Source organism: Rhinatrema bivittatum, chromosome 5, assembly GCF_901001135.1.
Source record: "Rhinatrema bivittatum chromosome 5, aRhiBiv1.1, whole genome shotgun sequence".
NCBI lineage: Eukaryota > Metazoa > Chordata > Amphibia > Gymnophiona > Rhinatrematidae > Rhinatrema > Rhinatrema bivittatum.
The window spans coordinates 173723718-173733527 of NC_042619.1; positions in this window are offsets into that span (position 1 = coordinate 173723718).

A 9810-nucleotide genomic window follows, 5' to 3' on the forward strand; every position below is an offset into this window, starting at 1 on the left:
TTAAATTGTTTCTTCGTAACTGATTCTCCAAGAAGTCTATCTTTCCATTCATATATGTCCAACTTAATTAAGTTAGTATTGACTTCTTTCATTTCTTTAATATCCTTCTCCAACTTTGATACAGAAGACTCAATTTTCTGAACTTTCACATCCAAGTTATTATATTTTTCTAAGTTCTGTTTCACAACATTAGTTAGATCCACAATAGCTTTATTCATTGTTGTTATAGCCTTCCATATTTCTTCAGATGTTATTTTCTTTGGTGTTATTAAAGGATATGGCAATACTACGTGGATATCATTTTCCTCACCTCCTTTATCCTGAAGTTTTTCCTCCTCTCGCTCCTCTCTTCTCGATCCAGCCTCTCCTCCCCCGGAGCCTGTACTCTCCAGGCTCACCGAAGCCTGCATGATGTCCATGCCGCTTCTCTGGGGCTCCTCCAATGTTTTTACCAGCTGGTTCGATGAGATTTCTTGCAGTTGTTCTCCCCCTTCATAAACCGGGGGGTTGCAAGAAAGAGAGGGGGTAGTCAGCTCACCGGGACTAAGAGAGATCTCTTCAGCCAGGGCATGCGGCGTCCGCTCACCACCGTCAACGCCAGCGGCTCCCCTCACCGGCTCTATCAGCAAGCCAGGAAGCACATCTTCAATCTGCGTCTGCCGAGACGGTAAAACAGGAGTTGAGGCTGTAACCTCTCTGATTCTAGCCTTGCGTTTAGTGTGAGGCATTGAAAAAGCAAGATAAATCTAAAGAAAACTTTAAGCAAGGTTAAAGAGGAAAGAAAACGCGGAGCTCAGTTGCTTCCGTGTTCACCGTGCAGCGGCCATTTTGGATCTCCTCAGGATGTTCCAGTAGCTTTGACAGAAATGTCTTTATACATTTCACTGGATCATCACCTTCCATTCCCTCTGAAATCTCCAAAATTTTCAGATTATTCCTCTCACTCCTAACATTTGAATCTTTAAAGTTCCTTTTCAGTTCCGCAATGGTATTAACACAATTCTGTTATGCTGTCACATTATTTCCCAACAAGTATGTCCTTCCCTTAAATTCATCCACTCTCTTTTGAAATAAAGAGAATTGTACTGTAAGGGATCATGGTAAAGGATATTTCACTTTCGATTTCAAAGAAACATGACAACAGAAAATGACAATATAGCTTATCTAGCTTGCTCATTCACACCAACTGCTCAGCTCTACAATCCCTACTCATCCTTCACAGATCCCCTGTGCTTTTACCATGCTTTCTTAAATTCGGATACTGTCCTTGTCTCCATCACCTCGACTGGGAAGCTGTTCCAGTCATTCATAAGCTTTTCCATAAAGAAATATTTCCTTATGTAGCAGATCCCCTGTTTTGGTGCTTTATCTATAACTAGGGGTGCTATGGATTCAGGTTCAAGTCCCGATGGGGAGGAATAATTATCTTCTGGGGCCCCTGGCATGATCTTTCACTATCTCAGTGACCACTTCATGCTCTAGGACAAATATGTCCTGAAGGTGCCAAATGGTAAAGAATAAGAGCAGGGAAGCCAAAATCAAAATTGTAGGCAAAAACCAAGAATCACACATGGTGCATCTACCCACTGGCAAGTTTAACTAGGGTAAACACTGAAAGTCAGTGTTTGATATCCAAATAAAAATAGTCTTTACTGTAATTTAAAAAATGGATCCAAGACAAGATCACAAAAATAAGAATCAGCATACATACAATAATCACCAAAAGCAGATGGTTTCTCTGTCCATTCGTCTTCTAATTAATTCCCTTCCTGCTCTTGCACCTTTATCCTGAGAAAAGATATCCTAACCAGTGAGGGTGGGATAACTCCAACATCCACCTGAAAAACAGTGGAAGAGATGGTCCCCAAGTCCAGAAAAAAATTACCAAAAAGGGGTTCCAACTCCCTAAACTGTTCTTTAGTCCAAAACTTCTTTAGTTGATCTCTCTTGCTCCTCTTCCCTTCAAAAATCTCTGAAAACCTCTTCACCCTTGCTTTTTGTAGATACTCGGGCAAACAGATCTTTTGACCCTAATCCTCAGGGATGCAACCCCTCCTTTTAGAAAGTTCCAATGGAAAATCTTCAAAATTTCAAAATTCTTTAGTTGAGACTCTGGGTGAATCTTCAAAAACAGCTCTCCTCAATTGGGATTCTGGATGAATCTCTAAACCAACTCCTTCTCTCTCCTAACCATTTTCTCCACCTTATGACCCACTGGGCATGCTCCCAAGGATTATAAACCCTTAATTTGCCTCTTCTCCAAAAAGGTGGCGTTAAAGCAATGGGAGGAATTCCAACCACACTAACTCCTATTATTTCTAGCTTAGGAAAAATACTTTAGGGAAAGGGAAAGGCCCTCATCACACTTAGATTACTCCAGAGACTACCCACTTGCATCCTCATTCCATGACCTCCCATTCCAGAGCCTCCTTTCCTTTGAAAGAAGCCTTCTTCTTGTGGATTGATACCTTGATATCTCCCCTATCCTGCCTTTTCTCTAGGGCAGCGATTTTCAACCAGCGTGTCGCGAAGATCGGAGCACTACCACCACCAAAGACCAGGCCAGCAGGTCCCGAAGATCGGAGCACTACCACCGCCGGAGATCAGACCAGCAGGTCCCGAAGATCAGAGCACTGCCACCACCGCTGGAGACCAGGCCGGCGGGGGCCGAAGATTGAAGCACAGGCCGCCGCCGGAGACCAGGCCGGTGGGGGCCAAAGATCGGAGGGTTGCCGCTGCCGCCAGAGACCAAGCCAGCGGGGGCTGGAGATTGGAGAGCTGCCACCAGAGACCATGCCGGTGGGGGCCAAAGATCAGAGTGCTGCCGTCACCGCCACCAAAGACCAGGCCAGCAGGGGCTGAAGATTGGAGCACTGCCCTCCGCCACCGCCGGAGACCAGGCCGGTGGGGGCCAGTGTGTATGTGTGTGTGTGTGGTGTGTATTTGAAATGGGATGCTGCTTGTGTGTGTATGATGTGTATGTGAAGGGGGAGGGTGCTTCAGTCTGTGTGTGTGTGTGTGTACATGAGGGGGGAGGGTGCTTCAGTCTGTGTGTGTGTGTATGAAAGTGAGAGAAAGCATGTGAGTGATTGAAAGCCTGTGTGAGAGAGAGTGAGCATGTGTGTGATTGAAAGCCTGTGTGTAAGTGAGAGAGAACATGAGTGTGTTTTTGAAAGCCTGTGTGTAAGTAAAAGAGAGGCTGGTCAGAGAGATGAGGTGTGTATGTGTGAGAATGACTGATCAGGGAAGTGACTGGTGTGTGTGAGAGACAAAAACTGGTCCCGAGGATGTGACTGGTGTGTGTATGTGTGTGTCTGAGTATGTGAGTGTTACTTTTTGTAAGTGTTTTGGGTGGATCCCTGGATCTGTGGCAAATGACCACGCCCACGGGGGGAAGTCCCGTGAGGGGCCACAGGTCAGGCTCAGCGTAGGAGACACACACACACTAGCTCTTTTATTATACAGGATTGGTGAACCACCAGAGGTGGCAGTAGTGAGCTGGAAAATAGCCCGGTTGGGCTAATAGTCCCTCAGGCTCTGGAACAGCGATCCCACAATGGCTGTGCTGTAATAGAGAGAACTGATATTGTGAGTAGTAGCAGGATATGCAGAGTTCAGGAATAGAGCCTCGTTGGTAATGTACTCATGCAGCGTTCTCTCAGTGTGGAGCACAGGAGTTGGAGTAAAGCCAGGCCCTCGAGGAGCGAGTACCTGGTTCCAGGGAATAGCTCTGAGAGATAGAGATGGTAACTCACAGATGTTATAGGCAGCGGTGTCTTCCTGGCAGAAGTGGAGTCCAAGTAGCGAGTCCAGGAACATGGGTCCTCGAGGAGCGAGTACCGGTTCCAGACTGCGACCTGAAAGATAAGAAAGAGAGAGAGAGGCCCCCGAGGAGCGGGTACCCCAAATAGAGTAGGTCCAAAGGAGGCAGAGTGCAAGGTACGGAAAGCAGATCCCATCTGTTAGGAAACCTTTGCTAACTCGATTAGCTAGCAATCGCGTAGGCCTTTTGTATCCTGGATGCATGACGTCATCACAGGGGGACGCCCCTGAGGTTCGCGCCACTGAAGGTACTGCCTTAGGGCAGCTGAACAGCATGGTGGGAGGCAGCGCTCAAGCTGGTCCGGGGATGCCGGAGAGGACGGCAGGAAGACGCCGTGGCAGTTATTCTGACAGGAACTGACGTAGGCACAAATGAACTGCTTCAAAGTTCTATTCATCTGTTCTGTCTGGCCATTGGATTGAGTATGGTAGGCTGAAGTGTAGTCTAGAGAGATGTCAAACAACTTGCACAAGGCCTTTCAGAATTGTGCCGTTAATTGTGAACCACGGTCAGAGACAATGTGACTAGGTAGGCCATGAAGGCGAAATATGTGCGATATGAAGAGCTTCGCAAGCTCCAAGGCTGAGGGTAAGCCAGGAAGTGCTACAAAGTGGGCCATCTTGCTGAAGCGATCAACTATTACCCAGATGGTATTCATTCCTCCGGAAGGGGGTAAATCGACTGCAAAATCAGTAGCGATGTGTGACCAGGGCTGTTCTGGCACTGGCAGAGGTTGCAGCAGACCTCACGGTTGACCAGAAGCAGGTTTGTTCTTGGCATAATTTGTACAGGATGCCACATAGGAATAAGTATCCTTCTTGATCATAGGCCACCAATATGACTTCTGTATTTTGAGCAGGGTACGGCGTTGACCAGGATGGCCAGTCAGCTTGAAATCGTGGGCCCAAAAGAGCACCTTCTTCCTGAGGTGCTTTGGAATGATGGTCTTACCAGCAGGCACAGAATGGGTAGTCGCCAAGATGACTTTCTTCGAATCAGTTATGTGCTGAGGTTCTTTGGGCATATCCTCCGAGAGAAAGGAGCGTGACAAGGCGTCTGCCCTGGTATTTCTGTCTCCGGGTTGTTATTTAAGCACAAAGTCGAAACGATTAAAAAATAAAGACCATCTGGCTTGTCTGTGGTTAAGATGTTGTGCGTGGCAGAGATACTCTAAATTTTTGTGGTCCGTGAATACGGTTATTTGATGTTGAGCACCTTCAAGCCAAGGCCGCCATTGCTTGAATGCAAGCTTTATTGCCAAGAGCTCTTTATCGCCGATCCCATAGTTCTTCTCGGCCGAGGAGAATCATTGTGAGAAGAAGGAACAGGGATGTAAGGCTTTCGAGACTCCTGTTTGGCTCAATACGGCTCCCACGCCGACATCTGAAGCATCAACTTCAACGATAAAGGGCTTGTTGGAGTCAGGATGCCGCAAGCATGGTTCCATGGAGAAGGCAATCTTCAGATTCTCGAACGTGGAAATGGCCTCCGCAGACCATTTTGAAGCGTTGGCATCCTTGTGGGTCATAGCGGTCAAGGGTACTGTTAAAGAAGAGTAGTTCTTTATAGGGATGTGAATCGGGCTTTGGATGATTGAAAATATTGGACGATATTTTCAAAATCGTCAGAAATCGGGGGCTCCTCCAAAACGATAGGAAAACCCCACGATATTGATCGTGGCGGTTCTCTTATTGTTGGGAAAATAGCACACAAAAATAACCCCTAAGCCCACCCCGACTCTTTAAAACTAATCCCTTAGCTTCCCCCACCCTCCCGACCCCCCAAAAACCTTTTATAGGTACCTGGTGGTCCAGTGGGGGTCCCCTGGAGCGATCTCCCACTCCCAGGCCATCGGCTGCCACTAATCAAAATGGCGCCGATGGCCCTTTGCCCTTACCAGGGGCCCTTACCAGGGGCTACCAGTGCCATTGGTCAGCCCCTGTCACATGGTATGAGCACAAGATGGCACCGGCCATCCAGTGCTCCTACCATGCGACAGGGTCCGGCCAATGGCATGGATACCCTGTCACATGGTAAAGGCAAAGGGCCATCGGCGCCATTTTGATTAGTGGCAGCCGACAGCCCGGGAGCAGGAGATCGCTCCAGGGACCCCCACTGGACCACCAGGCGCAGCCGATAAACAAAACCGCGATCGGGCCCGATGAAAAAAAAACCACATGTGAATCAGAACCGGAATCCGAACCGATTCCGGTTCCAATTCACATCTCTAGTTCTTTATGAAGCTTCTATAATAGTTGGTGAACCCCAGGAATTTTCTCAGGGCCTTCAAGCTGGTAAGTTGGGACCAATTTTTGATACTCTCAAGTTTGTGAGGATCCATCTGTAAGTCTTCTTTAGACACAATGTAGCCGAGGAAAGGCACTGAGTCTTTGTGGAATTTGCACTTAGAAAGTTTGGCGTAATGCTGGTGTTCACAGAGTCGGCGGAGTACTTGTTTGTCATCTTCAATGTGAGTGGGTAGGTCCTGAGAGAAGATTAGGATATCATCCAGGTAGACCACAACACTCTTGTATAGCAGATCCCGCAAGATGTCGTTCATCATGTTCTGAAATATGGCAGGTGCGTTGCACAGGCCGAAGGGCATCACTAAGTACTCGAAGTGGCCATCTTGAGTGTTGAAGGCTGTTTTCCATTCGTCACCACTACGAATGCAAACTAAGTTGTAGGCCCCCTTCAGGTCGAGTTTTGAAAATATTTTGGCCCCTTGAAGCCGGTCAAACAGCTCCGAGCTTAAAGGCAAGGGGTAACAGTCTTTAATCATGATCTCGTTCAGACCTCGGTAATCGATACATGGACGTAGGGTACCGTCCTTCTTCCCCACAAAGAAAAAGCCTGCGCCGGATGGAGACTTCGATGGTCTGATAAACCCCTTCTGAAGGTTCTCTTCAATGTATTCGGACAATCCCTTGTTCTCAATTGCTGAGAGAGGATAGACACGTCCTTTAGGAGGTTCAGTTTTGGGTTTCAGTCTTATGGCACAGTCATAAGACCTATGCAGAGGAAGAATGTCAGCCGCTTCTTTGGAGAACACATCCCCATAGGATGCGTATTGGGGCGGCAGTCCTGGCATCGCCAGAGTCGTAGGTATGCAGATGACAGGAGCAATCTCCTTAAGGCACCTCCCATGACACTCTGGGTCCCAGCGGGAGAGTTCCAAGGATGCCCAGTCAAATTGGGTTTGGTGCGCTTGCAACCAGGGTAACCCCAGGATGATAGGGTGCATGGCCTTTTCCAACACAAAGAAGGGAAGCGATTCTGTATGGAGAGCTCTGGTGCGGAGAGTCACTGGTAAGGTTTGGCAAGTCACGTCGCCCGGTAAGGGCTCTCCATAGACGGAGGATAGAAGTAGCGGAACTTTCAAACTCAACCAATACAAAGATGGTATCACTCTCCAACCCTCTTCTCCAAAACAGACACAGACGTCTTATAAACATCCCTCTTTTGAAAAATAACAAAAACTTTCTTTGTCTCACCTTCCTCCTCATCAATGCTCAATCCTTATCCAAGAAACACATGTTAATTTCCGACATTCTACAAGAAAATAACCCAGACTTCTTTGCCATAACTGAATCGTGGCTTAAAAACACTGATCAAGTAATTCTGAACCAACTGGTCTTCAATGAATATGATACCTTTTCAATCCCTCGCAATTACAAAAGAGGAGGAGGCCTGCTACTTATTATAAAAAAACACTTTTCAATGAAAATGATCCCACATAATCTCCCAAAACAATTTGAAGTTTCTCTTTTCGAATCCCAATATCTTCAAATCTGCCTTGTATATTGCCCACCTAAACTATTAGACAGTAACATTTCTCCGCTCCTTGAATTTCTTATTACAAACATCAACATGAAAAAACCTTCTATCATCCTCGGTGACTTCAACCTCCATACAGACGCCAACCCCTGTTCTCCAAGCTGCGAAACTCTATTAGACATGATGTCAAGTTTAAACTTCATACTTCAAGTGAATAATTCCACTCATAAAGCAGGTCACACACTTGACCTGATTTTCACCAATAGTTTCTTCATGAACACTTCCATTTCTTATAACCCAGTCCCATGGTCTGACCACCATCTCTTATTATGCAAGTCCCAAACGAACTGCAACAACCCATCAAATAACATTCCTACAAAAAAATCCTTCAAATTCCGTCCTCCTTTTCATTCTAATCTCCTCCTTCAAGAGTTGGGATCTCAACTAGAGAATCTAGATCTGTCAAACATAAATAACGCTATCCAATCCTGGGCTCTAATCACTGAAAAAACCGCTAACATCATTAATCCAGAGAGGGTCAAACATCTAAAGAACAAAAATGAAAATCAAAACCCCTGGTTTAACACCACTCTCAAAAACATGAAAACAGCCCTCAGGAAAACAGAGAAAGAATGGCAAAAAAGTAAGCTGCCCGCCACTCAACAGAAATATTGCACACAATTAGCTGCCTACAAAAAATCAATCCAAAACACAAAACGGGACTACTACGGTAAAAAAATAATAAACGCCACCAACAAATCCAAATCCTTATTTAACATTGTTAACAACCTCATTACCAATAACTGCATCTCCAACTCTACCATCACCAAAAAAAACCTAAGCCAAGATTTAGCTATCTTTTTCAAGGACAAAATTTCCAAAATAACAGATGCCTTCAGCACCTCATCAAACTCCAATATTCTAACATCAACAAACAACATCTCTCCTTGGCTCGACTTCAGACCCATCTCCATCACGGAAACAGAAAAAATGCTGAAAAAAATCAATCCTGCACGCCACGACCTTGACACCATTCCCACCCGAGCACTTAAAGAAATTGCTTATCCTTTAGCCCCTACAATTGCAGCCATCATCAACAAATCGCTTGAGGAAGGCGAGCTACCTCCCAAGCTAAAAACCGCCACTATTACACCTCTTTTAAAGAAAAAAAACCTCAATCCTAATGTCCTAAATAATTACCGCCCAATCTCTAACCTAACCTTTTTTGCCAAAATGACTGAGAAGGCTGCTCTGAAACAACTCATCGATCATCTTGATGATAACAAAATTCTTTATCCCACCCAATTCGGCTTCAGAAAAAACCGCAGTACGGAAACTCTCCTACTTAACCTTTCCAATACCATCCTAAGAGGTCTTGACAACAAAAAAGGTCACCTTCTGATTCTGCTGGACCTCTCTGCAGCCTTCGACACAGTGGATTACAAAATTCTGATTTCCAACCTTGAATCTATTGGGCTTGCTGGCAAAACTCTTAGTTGGTTTACTTCCTTTCTTAAAAATAGATTTTTCAAAGTTTCTTACAACAATTCATCTTCAAGTCCTATCCCCCTCAAAACAGGTGTACCTCAGGGATCGGCTCTATCTCCCATTTTATTCAACATCTACCTTATTCCTTTATGCCATCTCTTATCAAGCCTTGACATAACTTATTACATGTATGCCGATGACATACAAATTCTTGTTCCAATCTCCTCTACGATAGAAGATGCCATGTCAAAAGCAGCCTCTCACCTTGATGCAATCAGAAACATGTTAATCCACCTCAAATTATGCTTAAATATGAGCAAAACTGAATGTATCCTAATTAACAGAAAAAACCTTGGATTAAAAACAATACCACCCTTTCACTTCGATAAGACCCTCATCCAACTTAAAGAAAACGTGAAAGACCTGGGTTTTTGGTTAGACATTGATCTAAATTACAAAAAACACATCTCTACAAAAATTAAAGAAGGCTTTCATAAACTTCAAATAATCAAACACCTAAAACCTCTTCTTCACCCCCACGATTTAAAAACCGTACTTCAAGCCCTCATCTTTTCCGGTTTGGATTACTGCAACTCCCTTTTGATTGGTTTACCAAAATCATCTTTGAGGCCCTTGCAGCTACTTCAGAATGCTGCTGCCAGATTTCTAACGGGTAAAAGCAAATATGATCACATTACCCCTGTCCTCAACCAATTACAATG